This window comes from Amblyomma mixtum, chromosome 5 (genome assembly GCF_055824585.1).
Source record: "Amblyomma mixtum isolate Tamu chromosome 5, ASM5582458v1, whole genome shotgun sequence".
Taxonomy (NCBI): domain Eukaryota; kingdom Metazoa; phylum Arthropoda; class Arachnida; order Ixodida; family Ixodidae; genus Amblyomma; species Amblyomma mixtum.
In genome coordinates, this window is record NC_143016.1 from 2,483,619 (window position 1) to 2,500,934 (window position 17,316).

Genomic DNA, 17,316 nt, shown 5'->3' on the forward strand with positions numbered 1-17,316 from the left:
CCTTCAGAGGCGAATGGCGAAAAACTAGAGTTTTTTTTCTCGGCTGCGTCACTTTCTGTGAAAAACTTCGGGCAAGTTTTTCCACACAACGGCAACCAAGCAATTCCCCTTTATTTATTTTGCACGCCAATTACGCTTAGTAATAAACCCACGAAGTAATGAGTCGCAAGCAGCAGTCTAAATTGAGGACGGCAAAGGGTCACGCGCAAGACCAACTCTCTTTGCCCGTTAACCTCTGCGTCTCGTATTAAAGCGTACCTCGAAAATGGATATGTTCTCCGACATGTACGCCTGACGTGTGCAGCGTGTGTAGTTAGTCCACGTTATGTTGAGGGCCGTGCTGTAGAACCACGTTCCGTTCTCCAAGCACCTCTTGGTGGCGATCTCTGTAAGAAAACGGGATCAAAATTAATCAACATGGCCACGAAACAACGGTGAAAGAGAAGCGTTTTTGAAAGTGATCCCCCTTGCCTTCTAAGTTTGCGAACATCCGAATAGATTAGAATCAGGCGGTGGAAAAATTAAGAAATCAGCCCACGACGGGGTTTCCTTAATGCTGAAATGCATTCGCCCCCGCACTAAGTCTTTTACCGGTTCTCCGGCGCACTGAGATTGAGTTTTCCGCCGACGGCGAAGTTGGGCTCGCTTTATCCCAAGGCCGCTAAAGCTCGCATTTAGCAACTTCTTGTAAACAAGGTTGCCAGAAAAATTCTCTTCTGGCGTTCACCGAAATTCTGTTGGAAAGCTCACGTCCACTCTTAAGGTTGGAGAGTTTGAGGATGAGTTCACTTTTTTTTTGCTCGAGCCTTCATTCAGTTTTCAATCGGTTAGTGTTAAAACTTTGAGGCCGAATTCAATACTTTCGACGGTAGTCCCATTTTAATTACTGAATGTATGATTCTAGGTTCTGGAAACTAGCAAAGCTTTGCATTAGCCTTAGTCCAGAGGAACAAGGTAAGAGGTTTAGGAGAATTACTTTGAAGAAGAAAAGAGAAGAAGCTGTTTTGCGCTCGAATGTGAAATAATTCTACATTTGGCAGCATTCTGTATCTAAAAAATAGTAATAGAAAACAGAAAAATCAGGCAGTGAAGTTCCGTAAATAGACGCAAAAGACTACTAAGGAAGTCGGCATTACTGTAAGTCGAGCTGGTGACGGGAGCTCGTGTTCAGAAAGGAGCAGATCCGGATATGGCGGCTACGTGCCTGTCAAATGCCAGCCATTGGGCTGGCATTGGACAGACATTTAGGCTTATGAGAATCTCCCGAGCTAACCACAAGTTACCGAATGCTCTGGGGAGGTCACAAACGGCCAGCGTGCTGGAAATTTCGAGCTTAGAAAGAGTAAAACACAAAAGTCAACAGCAGAAAAGCACGTCCAGTGCCACACTGCAGTGCGCAGAGCCGGTTCCCAATGGCGTTAGTACATCCAGTCTTGAAGCGCGCCTCCGACTCGCCGCCAGGTGGCGGGGCTTAACCGCATTGCACACACTACTACTGCAGCAGCGACACTGCGCGGGGGGAGGAGTAGTAGACCGAGATGGATTGCCAGTAAATTTAGATGACAAGGGGTTGGGCAGGAACAGAAGATGCGAAATTGAGAGAACATGCACTAGGCAAGGAAACTAAAATAAACTCCCTTTAGAGTCGTACACGACGGCCGCATAACATGGACGAAAAACAGCAAAATGAGCGAACCGAGCTCAATTCCGTTGTTTATCAGCCGGAATACTGCAGAAGGCAGCAAGAGCCACGCTGCTATGCGCGCCTCGGAATAAAGCTGCAATCCCTTGCTCTTCTCTAGTCCGATGTTAATTTGCCGACGCGAAAAGTTGCGTTTCGCCCGAGCCGAAATATGTCGCTATGCAATCAGGTTCCATCAGACGTTGCCGGAATGAACACGAAGGTGCTCCTTATGCAATGTAAATTGTAGTTATTTATTAATTTATAACCACTGCAATGACCGGCACGGTGATTTCGCAAGGCGGTACAGATGTAATTAATAATACAATGGCAGACTGCTTAAAGGATAATACAATTAAAATTGCAGAAAATTCACAGGATGAAAGTATGGCTTAGCAAAAGAAGAATATGCACAACGCTTATGAAAATCGCGCGAGGTCAAAGAAGCAACAATGGAGCTAGAGATTTGCAAATAATAAAATTAAAATTCTATTACCGTAAATATGATCGAAACGAACAGAGGAGACGTCATTATTTAGCTCATTCCAGTCTACTATTGTGCCCTGGAAGGATGGATACTTGAAACAGCTTATTACGTGCGCAAAAGGAAATTACAGTTAGATTATGCGTTCCGAATTCTGGAATCCCTCTTTTATAAAAAAAATGCAATGTAAAATTATTGAATAGCAATAAATATTTCTGATTTCTGACCGGCAGCGTATACAGAAGCGAAAGACATGACTTCTGCGATATCAGTTTTATAATGCCCCTTAATTAGTGGGCGCAGGAACTTAAATCGCTAACAACGATTCCTTTGTGTCAAAGAAGAAAGATTAGTTCTGCTTAACAGGTCTGCAACAGAAGTCCCAGGAAAGATGTTAAAAAAAACACGCTGTTCTTCGTATCTTTTCTAGTTTAGTAAGGTTAGATTTTGTAAAACAGTCCCCAGCGTACAGTGTACCCTCATATAGGCAAAACAACAGATCTGCAAGCTAAGAAGCGAACTTGACTTAACCCAAAGCTGCGTTGCTGCGTGAAGACGAGGTCTGCGAAAGAAGATATGGTATGCATTTATTTGTTCTTCAGACTAATGTTCTCAGTTTCCTGCCGTTGGCGCAGGGCATTATAATTTTCCTTTCCACGCGAGATGTGACTTTGGCCATACTTTGTAACGATCCAGTGGACTTTGTTTTCCATTTAATTTGGTCATGACGAAACAACAGCTGCCGGGGAAGCAAACGACCAATCATGGTCTCGACGCCGCTGCATCCAGACCGGCTGAGTAATTAGGATCACGCAGCTCCAATCCGTCTTTGCTCAGCCGATGTCCAGTTTCTTTGCCGAGACTGGATTAGCGTCGATACACTCTGAAAACGTCGAAACTTTGCAAGCGTAACTGTTTTGATTTTTTTGCTCGCTTATTTTAGGCGTGATGCTTATGCACGCTTATAAAATAACGCTTTCTGGGCGTTTCACTCTTAAATCAGCCGTGCTTACCAAACATGGTCACATTTTCTGCTTTACGTTTGGCAGGCGTAGTAGCGATCATACCCCCCCCACCCCCCCTTCCTTCATTTTTTCATTCAGGGGTCAGAAACGAGCGATGGTGATGATACCTCCGAGCGCGAGCGTTGAGTTACCCCAGGCCAGACAGGTCGTGCTGGCTAGCTCTGACCCCAGAATGCAAGTTTTGGCGGTGGAGTGGGCTAACAAAGTCGTCGAGGGCTGCGTACTCTCGACCACTTAACGCGACCTCTTACCAAGCTCTTTCCAGCGAATAAAATGTTTTACAATCAATCATGAGGAACGCAAGTATGCCTACAGAAATTAATTTTTCTGTTGTGAATTGGCCCTTTCCGAAAAGCATGCATGAAAAAAAAATTCGAACAGCAGCGCCATTCGTGAGCTTCAAAGTGAATACGGCTGATTAATGACATCACTCCGAGGAAGAGCGGTCGACCAGAGCACAGTATCTTCAGAAAGAACATATTTTCTTTCGCAAAAGAAAGGAAAAGAGGGAGTAGCGAAAGGGGCAAACGCAGCCCATTCCGGACGGCATGCCAGGCGCATTAATTTATCACAAAATTCATACAATGCGCGAAAACCTCGCGAGCGAGATTTCGTGCGCGATCTCTTTTGAGGCTCACAACTCAGACACCCAAAAACCTTCACCAGCATGATCCGCGACAGGTTCACAAGCAGCAAAGCAGTCCCTCCCAGTGTTGAACCCTGACCGCGCCCGCTGCGGTCGTCTTTTACCAGCAGACTTCGTATTCTCATCACACTACTTCATTTTTTTTTGCATAGTGCAATGCCTTTGTTTTGCACCTTACATGTTTGGCCCATTCTTCTTTCTTCTACAATTTCTCCTAGTTAGAAAGTAAGTAAATAAAAAGCAAGCAGTTTGAGCAGCGTGTTAATGTGTGTGTTATCAGAGCAAAGTTTTGTTGGTGCAAAGCGCGACGCACTACCATATTTACTCGCGTAATGAACCCACTCTAATAACTAACCTGGCCTCCACTTTTGACGTTAGGAATGTACTTTTTTTTTAAGCGTCAGCTTTTCTTAGAGCGTTCCTCAGTTTTGCGTCGTCCACAACGCAGACCCTGGCAGCGCGCCAAGAAGCTGCGGGCCGATAACAGCACGGCATGTTTATATTATTAAGGGAGCTCCTGCGGGGGTGGCGCACTTGGTGAACTTGGCAGAGCGCCAAAATGCTGTGCGCCCTTGACAGGAGCGCCGGAGGCGATGGCTCCAGTGTATGCTAGGAGCGCTCTAGCGTCGGAGAGGAGCGTAGCAGTCTAATCCAGACCGCTATAAAACAACCTCTACACTGAAATGCTACTGACTGTTGCAACGTTAGATACGCACCGTAAAATTCTTCTCTCGCTTAAAGCTCTCGCTTATTCGCGCTGAAATCTGACGCAAAGATAACATACCCTCTGGCTTTTTTCAATATCAAGTTTGGATGATGTACTCGCCTGATTCGATCGTGCACTGACATCGCACAGTACACGGGCCTCTGGAATTTCGCCTCCATCGAAATTAGGAATACGCGTCACCTGTCGCATCGGCGACCCAAAACAAGCAGCTTTCGGATAACTGGTATCACTCCTCACCTCCATTATTTTTGCAGATCGAGATCAAAGTGCCCAAGCTTTGTTTTAGATTTTTTAAACAAGTACGATGTGTGATAAGCTCGACGTGGGGAAATCATTGCCTGCGAAAGAGGCAAGCAAATACTTCTGCCATATTATACCGTGCGGGGAAAGCGCGGTAAATGTGAAATCTATGCGATTCTCGAAAGCAAAGAACCAAGTGGATTGGGAAAAACTTGCGTAGAGTAGTCTTGCAGTTGCGTTAGAATAACCTTTCTTGAAAAAACAAAACAAAACAAAAAACAAAACATAGAATCCTTCTTACAATCGCAGAAAGCACAAAAAAGCAGTGAACACATCTATGCTACGCCTTCGTTTCGTACCCAATCACAACCAGGAAAAAGTAATCGCCGCTAAATGGGCCCGCACATTGGCAAGAGAGAGGCGCCGTGGTGTAATTAGCGCGGAATTTTATACACCAGCTTTACTGCACAAACAAAATAACGTACGCAGCAAACCAGAAGCAAAAGTGCTCTTCTTACTGCGATACCCCGAACGGTGATGTATGGCTTGATAATAGCCACTGAGAAGGCGCAATCTACGCGGGAAGCATTACCTGTGCTGACGCGGAACCCCTTTGTGCAGATTAAATCCTCCGTGCGTACGCAAAATCCAGGCAGGCGCCTGATGCAGTTCAGCTACGTGGACCTCATTCGAGCACCTGACGCTCATCACCATTGCGAAGTTGACGAAAAATCGCCGTTATACGTCGTCAATACCTTCAGCAAATCTAGCTCAACGGTCGTCGCTATTCGAACCTTCTACAGGGCTAATAAAATGTTTTTAGCGCAAAGACGGGCAATACGCAAGAAAGAAGTCCACACAAGTGAACAGGAAGACGTAACCTTAAAGATAATATTTGAAAATTGACATAATTTATCTCAGCTAATGCAATCTTTTAATTCTAATCCGTTTACAGGGTGTTTCGCGTAACTTGATCAAAGGATTAAAAATATATGGTGCACCGGAGCTGGGTGACACCAACAACATATTTCCCATCGTGCGGCACTCCTCAGAGTATTTTTAAAATGCCGCTTAATTACTTAAGATCGATTATGCGTAATTTTTTAATATCCACTTTAGTGTCATGTTCGTTTCGTTACATTGTAGAGGGGGCTACGAAACGACGAATCCAGTTTTTGTAACAACTTGTCGTTTACGTGGTCTTCCCGCATTTGAAGAAAGCCTGGGAATAATATAAAAAAAACGTGATTGCACTCTTGCGCTACCTCACTGTAGCGCTGTCAAGCGCCTTATGAGTAAACAAAGCCTGCGCGCTCACCGCGTCGAAGGGAGCGGCCGACGCCGCTCCCAGCATTTTCTTGAAAGTGCGTCAGCACATTCTTCCTGAACATGGAAAGCGCGCGCCATGATCTCGGATAAGTGGTAGGGAGCCCACCGAAGCCAATTCAGGCGAGGTTTTCATTCAGCCACCGCAGAGGCAAAGCAAGAAAGGAAGGGAAAGCAGTCAAGTCCCGTATTACAATGTAGCTTCTGTTTTTTTTTTATCATTCTGGGGCTCGTCGTACTGGACGGCAGCTGTCAACTTGGGCATTGTCAGCGCACACGCTTCCTTCGTTCAAAACATGATTGGGAACGCTGGAATATGATAGTGGATGCGCACTGTCACGTGTTCTTTTTTTTTTTTCATATTTGGCGGGCTTTATTTAAGTGCCGGAAAAAAAGGACCACGTAGGAGGTACGTTTTAGAAGAAACTGGATCGGTATTTTCTTAACCACCCTCTGAAACTTTACAAAACGCACGTAACCACAACGAGAATATTTGAGAAAAATGCACAATTTTTCGTAGCTAATTAACAAATGAAGCGGAATTTAAAAAAAATATTCTGAGGAACGCCACACGATGTGAAACAATCTGTTGTTCGTTTCACCCAGCTCCTGTACGGCACATTTTTTTTAAATCCGTGGTTCAACTGACGTGAAACACCCTCTATACAAGCGATTTCCCGCTAAAAGTAACGCCATGAGCTCTCAGCGCAGCCGAGGGAGGGATGAGCACCAAGAAAAAAAAATTCTCCATCAGGCATATACATGTCCGAATACTAAAGTATGCGATCAGTGGTACGGCCTCAGACAGCAAGTTTTCGTATTCAGGTATGTTCGTGCGTGTTGGAGAAAAGGAGCGTGAGCGCTGGCACCGATCTTATCGCCTGTTTTGCATTCCGCGCGCTTATTTTGTATGACGCGCGCAAGACAGCGGGACGAACTCTGCTCCCGCTTGGATAGCGCAAGATCACCCCTATTCTTGGTCATGTGGTGCTCAAAACGTCATCCACGCCTCACTAACATGCGCATCACACCTATAACTTGGCGTAAGCGTGGTGTTAGTCGGGGTCTTTTTTAGAATGTATAGTTCCCCAGGCTTGTTAAACGCGTCGCCATGCTCCGTCATTCTTTGTCGACAGTCCACCAGCACGACCTGAACACGGGACGCTTTTATGGAAGTAAGCGGGATCATGGGCGAGTTTCTGCCACGACGAGGGTGACGTCATCCACCTTAGCCTACGTCAGTGGGAGCAGCGACCACGTTAAAGAACCCCAGGTGGTCGAAATTTCCGGAGCCCTCCACTACGGCGTCTCTCATAGCCTTAGTCGCTTTGGGACGTTAAACCCCCATAAAACATAAACCAATAATAAAGGACGAAGCGAATGGAAAATAAAATGAACCGTTAGGGTATACGGTTCCAGATTTATTTGGAAATATTGCAATGACGCGCAAGTGTTAACACGACGCTCAAGATTGTTGACGGTGATTTTCGCGCCTTATCTCGAAAGTTCTTCATCGTCACATAGAGCGCGGCCGAGAGCTAGCGATGACTCCGATGCTCGTAGACCGCGGAACGTGCTTCCTGGTGTAGCTGCCGCCGAGCTCGATTACTGTTTGCGGGCACAATAGCGCCAAATGAACAGCTTTCGAGTGTGACGTGACCGTTTTTCCTTCTTGACTGTCCGTTGCCATGACTATCCTGATGGTTCGATTGCAGTCGCCCTTTCGAAACACGTAGCGCTAATTGCGTATGAAAACCGGTGATCCGGAGCAAGTTTTCTTGCTTCGCGAAACCAAGGAGCGCGTTTCAATGGACGATTTGGATTCAGATCCTGAGTTCTGATCGGACCGCGACATCATGGTTCCTATACTCGGTGGACATCTTACTCCTGTGCGGATTCATAGAGCTCCCCCGGATCCGGCGCCAGCTGTTCCTTTCAACGGTACAGTGCTCTTTCCATTTTGCAAAGAATTTTTCTGAAGCTGCTTAACGACTGTGAGGCAACAGACTGAGCGTTGCAATCTTTGAAGAAGCAATGAAGTTGAGCTTGGTAAGGCCAATCAAGTTTTCTTTCGGGAATGTCGGGTTGTGAGCAAAAACAAGTTCACCAGCGAGAGCCTTCAGAAGCGCTTTCGTTTTCGCAAACCGAGGGAATAGCGAAAATTCCGAGCGAGGTTGGTTAAGTTAGGCGCCGCTAAAATGAGTCGTGGGTGGTTTCAATTAAGAGTTCCCAGTGCAAAGTTTAGCCTATAAAACTCGGCCTTTACTGAGAGTGGTTGCAAAATGAGAAATATGCTCTTAACGAACGCATAAGATTTCATACTTGTGTTCTTCAATGCCCCCATAGATTAACCGCCGAGAAAGTTATTCAGTTTGGAACCCAGTCAAAGCGCCGTTGCTGTAGGCTCAGGTTTGTATGTTTTTCATGTCGACTGGCTGAGTATGGCGAGCCTTATTCTCGGCCCTACGCTGCCAAATGTTAACCCCCGATGCGCATTTGGTCTTGAACGAGGGTTGTCGTAACTTATACTCACTGGCAGCGCGCTGGCTTGCCGGGAAAAGCTCGTGCTCTGCAGGCCACGTTGGGCGCAAAATAACCAGGCACTTTGCGCGCGTTCCGAGTTGCTAATGGCTCTCGCGCGCGTTTCTATATGTAGGCGCCTTCGACCTTCCGCGCTGCCTCAGCTAACGGCCGCCTGCTCGGGACACGCCTTCCGGTTGGGCCCCAAAACAGAACTCTATCGACGTGAAGGAGACGCACTCTGGTTATCAGCGATACAAAATGGAGCGATAATGGGCTTTGCCATTTTAGACGAGCCGAGCGCACCCGGTAATGAAAGGAGGGAACAAAAAGGGTAGATTGATTGCTCACGGTTGTCTATTTACTTTCTGGTGAGGCGCGGGAATGAGTAGGCGAAGTGTCAGCCGCTTCCAACTAGTATTCATCATGCCAGCGAATAATACTGCGCGCAAATTTAAAGAATGAAGCGCTTGAAGGAGCCCCGAGATGTTCTGGATCAAGCAAAACCAGAATTAGTCGATCCTCGTTATAACGAAACGGTTTATTACGAAATAATGGAAGTAACGAAAGAATCCCGATTCTCCCTGGAAGCTCGGTCAACACGGGCTGTAACGAAGTAATCTTTCACTCCTACCTTCCTTCCTTCCCTTACGGCGCGGTTCGAGTGCGGAACGAGATATGTGAGACAGTTACTACATCATTTCCTTTCCTCAAAACCAATTTTCATTTTCATCAGCTCTCTATTTAACGACGTTTCATTGCACCTTCTTATCAATGTGAAACAAACATTCAGTTTTCGATCTTTTTTGCAAAGCGTTAGAACGTAGTGATAAAATGGACCGAAACCTGATAAGTAATTGATAAGTAGTTCTCGTGCACGGACGCTGACGACGCCCGTTCCCTTAGAACTGCAAGATGTGCTGGACGTCGGCTAAAGCCGCGAATCCTGTACGAGCCGCGGAGGGAATGCGTGCCAGGCAGCCGTATGCGCGCGCAGGCATTGGGCGTTTCGCTCGTAAATGGCGGAAACAGTGTGCAGTAGCCGGCTTCCATCGGCACAGCCCGACTCACGTCGGTGAATTTAGATAAACCGGCGATCGGCGACTGCTGACGACGCTCTTAGGGCCCGAGGAGATTGGGAAGTTTCACCGGAACCGGCTGGAGCTAGGCGTCCGTTTCTGGCACAATGGCCTTCCTCCGCTCGTGCCGGACAGCAGGCCAAGGAAACGATTCGGCTTTCCATGGGGCGCCCGATAGCGAGCAGCCCCAACAGGGCTGAGCGAGATCTCTGTAGGTTCTTCGAGGCTGCGGCTTCTCCTTTTTTTTTTTTCGTTTCGAAGGCGCCACTTGCCCTGCTTTTTCTACTGCTTTACTGAAGCCTTCTTCTTCGAGTCCCCATTTCCACGATCTTCCCTTTCTCAGCGCTAAAAGGAAATGAATGCGCCGTGTTAAGCTTTAATCCTCGGTGCGCCTTCCTGCCTCAGCTCGCCGTCAACCAACAGCAGCTGCACGGGGAGTTATCTCAGCTCGTCAAGGTGTCCCTTCTCGTTGTGACATAACCGCCAGGGCGTGTCCCGGCAGGTAGACATGATTATGCTCGTTCAGTATCGTTCAGTGCGTTATAGCAGGTCTGAGTGCAACATCTGTGTTTTCCACTTTTGTCCCATTCAATTTAGCACATGCGTTGTGCACCTGCAAAGTGGCCTCGATGGCTCCTGCGCACATCGACCCCATACATTCGTACCTGTGCTTTGTTTTTCTTTTGTTATCTAAATTCTAATGTTTGTTGCGCACTGAGAACAGTAAGAAAGAAGAGAGAGCCTTGGTCTTCTCTAAAGTGAACACCGCTCCTCTTCGTACTGTCCATCTTTTTTTTCCTCTTCGGCCGATGTACAGGAGCAGTTAGAGGTCTATGTGCTCGTGACAGTGCCTACCGGTTTCATCTCTTATTTTTCTTTTTCTCTCGAATAAGCCTTAGCTTTCAACTGAAGCCATCCACAGACATACCCAAGACAACCCGCTGCATCGCTTCTGGGATTGTTTTTCGCACTTTCTAAAGTGCGTTCACTGTTGTGAGCCCTGCACAGTGTATGAACAGTGTCCCATGCATCCTCCAGCAGAGCTCATCATTGATCGGCGCTCGGCTGACTTAAGGAATGGTGGGATCAGTGGGTGTTACGAACGGAAATACTTGCACACTTGTCTTCAAGAAACACACACCGCCCTACAGAATTTTCGCAACTTACTGCCACAATTATCTACACGTGGCAGGCAGCGCTTCAGCGGCTGCTGATTAGAGCAGCGACGGCTATTTCCGTTATGACCACAAAAGAAAGCGCTTAAAAATCTGAATGCGGCAACTCATTCCCGCAAATCGAAAAAAAAAGCAACAACACAAAGTGGGGATTCTGACGGGGCCAGAGCAACCCTAAGAAGAATGGTCGTCGTTGCCATTTCAGCTTTACCGCTGTTATGATTGTACTTCTGGCCACGTGGGCCCGAGCAAACAGCAACCGAGAACGGTTGACAAGGCCGACAACCTCGCGACGGCGGCAGACCAGTGTAGTGCTTGTGATGCCCCCCCAGCCTAAGTGGATTAAGGCAGCGGACTCCCTCGACCGGGGTGAACACGGCAGCAGCGGCGAAGGTCGAAGACCGGTGAAGGCCGAAGATGCGAAGGGGGCTGGCGAGGGCAATGGCAGCGGAAACAGCAGCGGAAGCAGCGGCGTCAGGTGGCCGAGTCTACCTTCGGGTCGCCGAACGACGGAGTAGTGCAAGGTCAAGCTGTTGCGGTTAATTGAAAGACAGCTGTGTCCTCGACAGATGTCTCGTGTTTTGGACATCCGGCGGGGAAGCACGAGCACGTTCGTTCACCTGCTGGTAGACTGCGGGAGGTTCATTTCCAGCAGTGTTTGATTACTCAGCATCTACCCCTTCCCATCGACCGAGCTGCGAGAGAGCGGGACCGCCCAGCACCGCCCCGGCCGTGGGTGGTACCACCGGCGTCCACATCTGCCCATGCGATTGGACATCATTCTTCGAACTTTATTCCCCAGTCAGGGATCTGGGGAATCCGAACCCTATTTAACTCGGCTGTGAGTGTGGCCGAGAGACGCCTGTTAACTCCTGTCGACTCCGGTTGGCGAAGACGTTCCCTTCCTCTGAGAGTTACTCTCAGTCGCTCTTTTGTAAATAATGTAAATAATTGTATAAAGTTTTCTTTGCCTTCCTCCTTTCCCAGTCTCCCATCCTCCTCGTCCCATCACCGGTCAGTCCATGCTACCCGGGTCGCAATACCTCCCTTTTACAGTACTCTGTTTTAAAATGCGCCGAGCATGCGACCCAGTGCGAGCTCTTAACCCAGCTTTTGGACGAGGTCGACGTTTTAGGCCGAGGAAAAGTTGAAACCGTCACTACTTTTATGTAACTTATAAAATTTCAACACTTTTTCATGCGTTCATTTGCTTTTGTTGTTTCACTGACTAACATTTTATTCCAAGAACTAAATTCTCTAGAATGACGCTCCTACCATCAATTTACTTGCTTTCCACATTTGCATAAATCAGTGCAGTCGACGATAAATGTATACAAGTGCTGCGAAAGCAATGCAAAGCCTGTAAAAGTGTGGATAAAGTGTCATGAAATTTAAAGAAAAACCACTTGAGCCAGGATTTTTATTTTTCGTCGATGCTCTTTTGAAGGCAGAAACTTTTTATCGAACGGGGGCCGAGACGAGGAAAGCAAAAAAACAAAAACAAAAAAGTCACTGCAGCTGTGCAGAGCTTGTCTGCCAGTGGGGAATTTTTCTCTTTCGCAGTGACACAGCACGCTTCTCGACAGCTGCGCAACTCGTATCAGCCGGCAACTCGACTGGAAACCCCTGCGCGAGTTTACGTCTTAGCGAAGGGCCGTGGTTATGGTTTCGTCTTTTACCTCTAGTCCGTCCCACTAAAATCATGCAGCATTGATGGTGTCAGCAATACGCGAGCTAATCTATAGTCGGATTAGTAGGGCCGTACTCGGAGGAGAACGCGTTGTGAGGAGCGCGTGCTGTCGGCAGCTGGGAGACAGCCAGCGATTAGGGAAGGGTTCTGTCGTGGACTGCGTGCAAGTCGCTGCTTGATTGGTTCTGAGGCTTTCTTTAGCTTCCGCAACTCTGCACGTTTCTCTAGCGAGACTGACTACAGTGCCCGTCTTGAATATTCATAAACCCGAGAAGATAGTTCGGCAACTCATTAAATTCCAATAGCACAACCTGTTTCTTTTTGCTTTCATTACATATTTAAGCGACAGGGTCGTGCTTAAAGATGAAAAAAAAGAATAAATTTGCCTTCCCAGTGCTCGCGCGAGAACTACCGAGATAGGCACACTTCGAGCAGCGACGCTTCTCCAGCGGTGTTCGCGCCAGTGTGTAGCATGACCGCCCGTCTTAGCGTGTCTTCCCGGTGGAAACATCGGTGACGGCGACGGTGCTGTTCGTTCAGCCTTGCTTATAATAGAACAAAAGTAGAGCTGCGCGAATAAGACAGGATAGAAAACAGAAACGAAAACGACACCCGGGGCGCAGGCTTCCATTTATTGATTGATGAGTGAAAGCACATGCTACATAAGCGCGAATACGAGATGCACAACGCCCTTTTCCAAATCGCACACCTACTGATATAAGATAGCGCACAGTAATACTATTTTTCTTTCCTCAAGCGAACAAAACTCAAGAAACAAAATCGATTCATTGGGGGAGGCCAGATAGAAGTAGTGGGAAATCAGACATCCTGTCTCTAAGAGCTCCATGCCAAAGCAAAATAAAATAAAATAAAATAAAAACAAGAACCGAGAGTAACAATCGACCTATACGAAGGTGAGGGGAAAATAAAACGCGACGTGACATTGTAGACTGCATAATGGCAAACAACAATCAACGAAGATAAAGGCGACGGTGTTAGGATAAAAGCATGCTACGAAGTATATAAAAACGACCATGACAGGATGGAAACAGCAAGGAACAAGTGCATGGGCGAACATTAAAACCAGATAAAAGAATACATTTTCAGGCCGGAAAAACAGTTTGCAGCCTGGCATGCCGCCTAGCACACCAGTGCAAGAAATGCCAAGGCAAAGATGGTAGGAAAAAAGTGCCTTGCGCTCCGGTCTCTCATAACCACACGTTTTTGTTCAGATTCAAAGACAAGACCGAAAGGGAGGTCATCGAAGCTTTTCACATTATAAAAACTGGCGAAAATTGTGTCAGCACTCCATATATTTCCCTTTCACAGAAAGAAATCGCTTTTCTTTAGAAGGCCGCTTATTATTTATTGATGTGTTTCATGTCCCATGCTCGGCCGTAAACTGTTTTAAGGCCCTAGAATGTTTTCTTTCATCTGGCTATAATGTTCACCTATACATTTGCTCCTTATGGTTCCCACCCTGTCATGCTTGCTATTACATTCTTCATCTCATGCTTTTATCCTATCACCATCACCATGCTTGGCTGTAAACTGCCCGCAACCTACTAACCAACTAGATCGCAAGAACGTTCTACCGCAATAATATGGCTAACTCTGGCTGGTTGGTTCGTGTTGAACGAAACAACGAAGGAACGCTGATAAACGGGACGAGAGAATAAGAAGACATACACAAGCGCTGACTAGCAACGAAATGGTTTATTGCGAAAAAAGGGCGGCAATATATAACCGCAGGGCAAGCCAAAGCACAGAGGGGAAACAAATCGGCACAATCAAGATCGTTACATACATCCGGGAGCTATCAAAATCGTGGCATACACCCGGGAGCTAACAAAACAGTCACTAATTAAGAAAGGACAGCTCCTTTGGGAATAGAGCCACAGACGGTTGGCTGACACAAGTCTCACCTAATTCATGTATGTCAAAAGCTTGCGCCATGATGTTGGTCTGGTTCAAGAACGCCTAACAGTCTTTGCGATCACGGAATGAGTGACTATGTTATTTCGGCGTGAATGATTTTCTGTGTCTTTTGCGTGTCCGCGCAGTCGCTCACTGACGCACCATCTGGTCTCCTCGATGTAAAATGGGCCGCATGATAGAGTCTTATAAACAACGCCACAACAACAGTTAGCAAATTTCTTTCGCTGTTTCTTCTGACATACCTTCTTTCTAATTTCTTGGTTCAATCTCTTGCGCAGCCCTCCCAACTTATTCCTGGCAGAAAAAAGAAGCTTTACGCCGGCTTTGATCACAATCTTTTTCATGTTGTGCGCGAATTTGTGAACATACGGTATGCACGCGATGATGTTATTATTTAGTTTGCGCGCAACCTTTTGAATCCTGCTTTCAGAAGTATTGACTTAGCTACGCTCAACAAGATCTTCATCGGGTAGCCTGCAACGGTAAGCCTGGTGACCTGCGCATCAATGCTGTTTTAAGGCTAAAGCCTTTAATAGCACATGCTCGCGGTGTCCGTCCATGCTCGCGGTTCCCGTCCTTGCGCTGGAATCGTGCCAAATGTGGCCTCTCCTCCTCGTTTCCTTTCCTCAAATTTATTTTCTTCATTACGGGCCCTCTTTCTGTTTCTCCTTTCATTACCACTTCCTCCCTTCCTTTACAAACTGATGACAGCTAGGTGTCCATCGAGATATGCGAGACAGTTAATGCAATTTCCTTTCCTCAAATACAATTTTCATTTTCTTCACTACGGACCCTCTTTGTCTTTCTTCTTTCACTCCCACTTCCTCCCTTCCTGTACGGTGCGGTTAGGGTGTCCACCACGACGGTTGCTAGGCAACGGCTCATACGGCCGCATCAACAACACAACAGCGAGATTCAGGCGTCCGTTGACCCAGGGAGCCGGTTATGCACGCTTCCTTTCCTTAAAATGATCGGAGTTGATGATGATGAAAACGTTTATTAAAGCCTTAGTTGAAGGGAAGGCTGATCGGGTCCCTAGTCCGGGACGCCGTTGGTGAAAGCCGCTGCCCGTGCTCTGGCGACGAGGGCTCGTTGTTCCTCGAGGTCCGAGCTGGACAGGGCCGCCTCCCAGCCCTCCCGCGTTGGCTGATTTATGATCTCAATGCTGTCATTTTTCTGACAAGCCCATACCATGTGGTACAAGTTTGCCTTCTGGCCACAAAATTTGCACTGTGCCGAAAAGGACTCGGGCTCAATGGCGTGAAGCGTAGCTGGGTTATTGAAAGACATAGTTTGTAGCCTGCGAAGGTGACATTCCTCTGATTTACTGAGACCCTTAGCGGGCCTCGGAAGTGTCTGCCTTTCAAGGCGCAAATGTTGCAATATTTCTGAATATGTCGTTAGCGGAGAGGGGGAGCCAGAATCAGGAAGGGAGGACGTAGAAGGATGCCGGGGAAGAAAAGCTCGGGCCGAAGCGTGTGCGCGCTCGTGTAAAACGTCAACGCCTACGCCAATGAACACAATGAACGCCCAACGGACAACGGCGACGACGACGCCGCGATACGGGCGCCAAAGAGCTGCGTTCTAAAACTACAATAAAAAAAAAGCGACCATAGTCGCCAAAGACAATAAAAACCGCACATGTGGTAGGCCTTCACGCGCCAAGCGGTTTGGTGAAGCGGCGGTAGGTTGACCACAAGGTTTTCGCCAAGCACACTTTAGAATTTCCAAAGTGTCTTCGGTATTTTTTATGTACGCATGACCTGCGGAGAACGGCTTTCGTGCAAGTTTTTGCTATACCACACTTAACTATCTTAGAGTGGGCCGACAGGAAGGGCAGAAGGCTCTTCTGGCAGCGCGAGGAGTACATCCAACATGAATGGTCGTCCGAAGTACAAGTTCCAGATCTAAAAACCCCACTTTGTTGTCAGCAGGAAACTCTGTGGTCAGTTGTAAAGTATTAAGTTTGGTACTAAACACGCAAAAAATCTGAGCAACTATTTGTTGGGTGTCAGCTTTTCGATAAAAACCAAGAATTCATCAACATAACGCATAACTTTAATGACGGAGCCATCATCAAGCTTGGCTCGAAGTCGTCTATCGCACGAGGCTAAGAACATGTCACTAAGGAAGGAAGTGGCGAGACTGCATCCTTTTCATACACCTTGTTTTTGGATGAAAAGCCTGCTGTTGCCTACACTAGCGAATGTGGACTGTAAAAAAGACTGAGCATTTCTAGAAACAAGCTAACATTCATACCACAAGAGTTCTGGAAATTCGTGACTTCATGACGATAAATGCAATTGCTTATTTATGCGGTCACAGCGCCTTGTGGCAGGGAAGAATGCAAGTCCTGCTGAAGAATGCAAGGCACACTCATTTTGAAGAAACTGACACTGTCTCAGGATTTCTGATGAAGGAAATGTCTTCAATGCCTAGGTGCGAGAGGCACAGTGCCTGTCATACCCAGACGTTGAAGACCCTTTCGTCAGTGGTTATGGCGCTCGGCATCTATGACTCAAAAGACTCAGTTTCGATCCCGGCCGTGGTGGTCGCATTTTCGATGGAGGTGAAATGCTAGAAGCCCGTGTGCTGTGCGATGCCAGCGCTCGTTGGAGAACCCCAGGTGGTCGAAACTTCCGGAGCCCTCCACTACGGCGTTCCTCATAGCCTGGGTCGCTTTGGGACGTTAAACCCTCATAAACCATCAATACGGACAACTTCTCATGCCCGCACTTGGGAATTCAACGGGGAAAGAGGCGGCAGACTGCGGGGTGGCAGGCTT

General features: G+C 47.3%; 1 pseudogene across 1 annotated transcript in view; it reads right to left on the minus strand.

The window, feature by feature from the left end:
* Positions 1-17,316, minus strand: part of LOC149341139 (secretin receptor-like) — a 132,323-nt pseudogene that overhangs the window by 57,349 nt on the left and 57,658 nt on the right. Inside the window, exon 4 of the transcript XR_016282874.1 lies at positions 259-386. The product of XR_016282874.1 is annotated as a secretin receptor-like (transcript). The remainder of the gene's footprint in view (positions 1-258; positions 387-17,316) is intronic.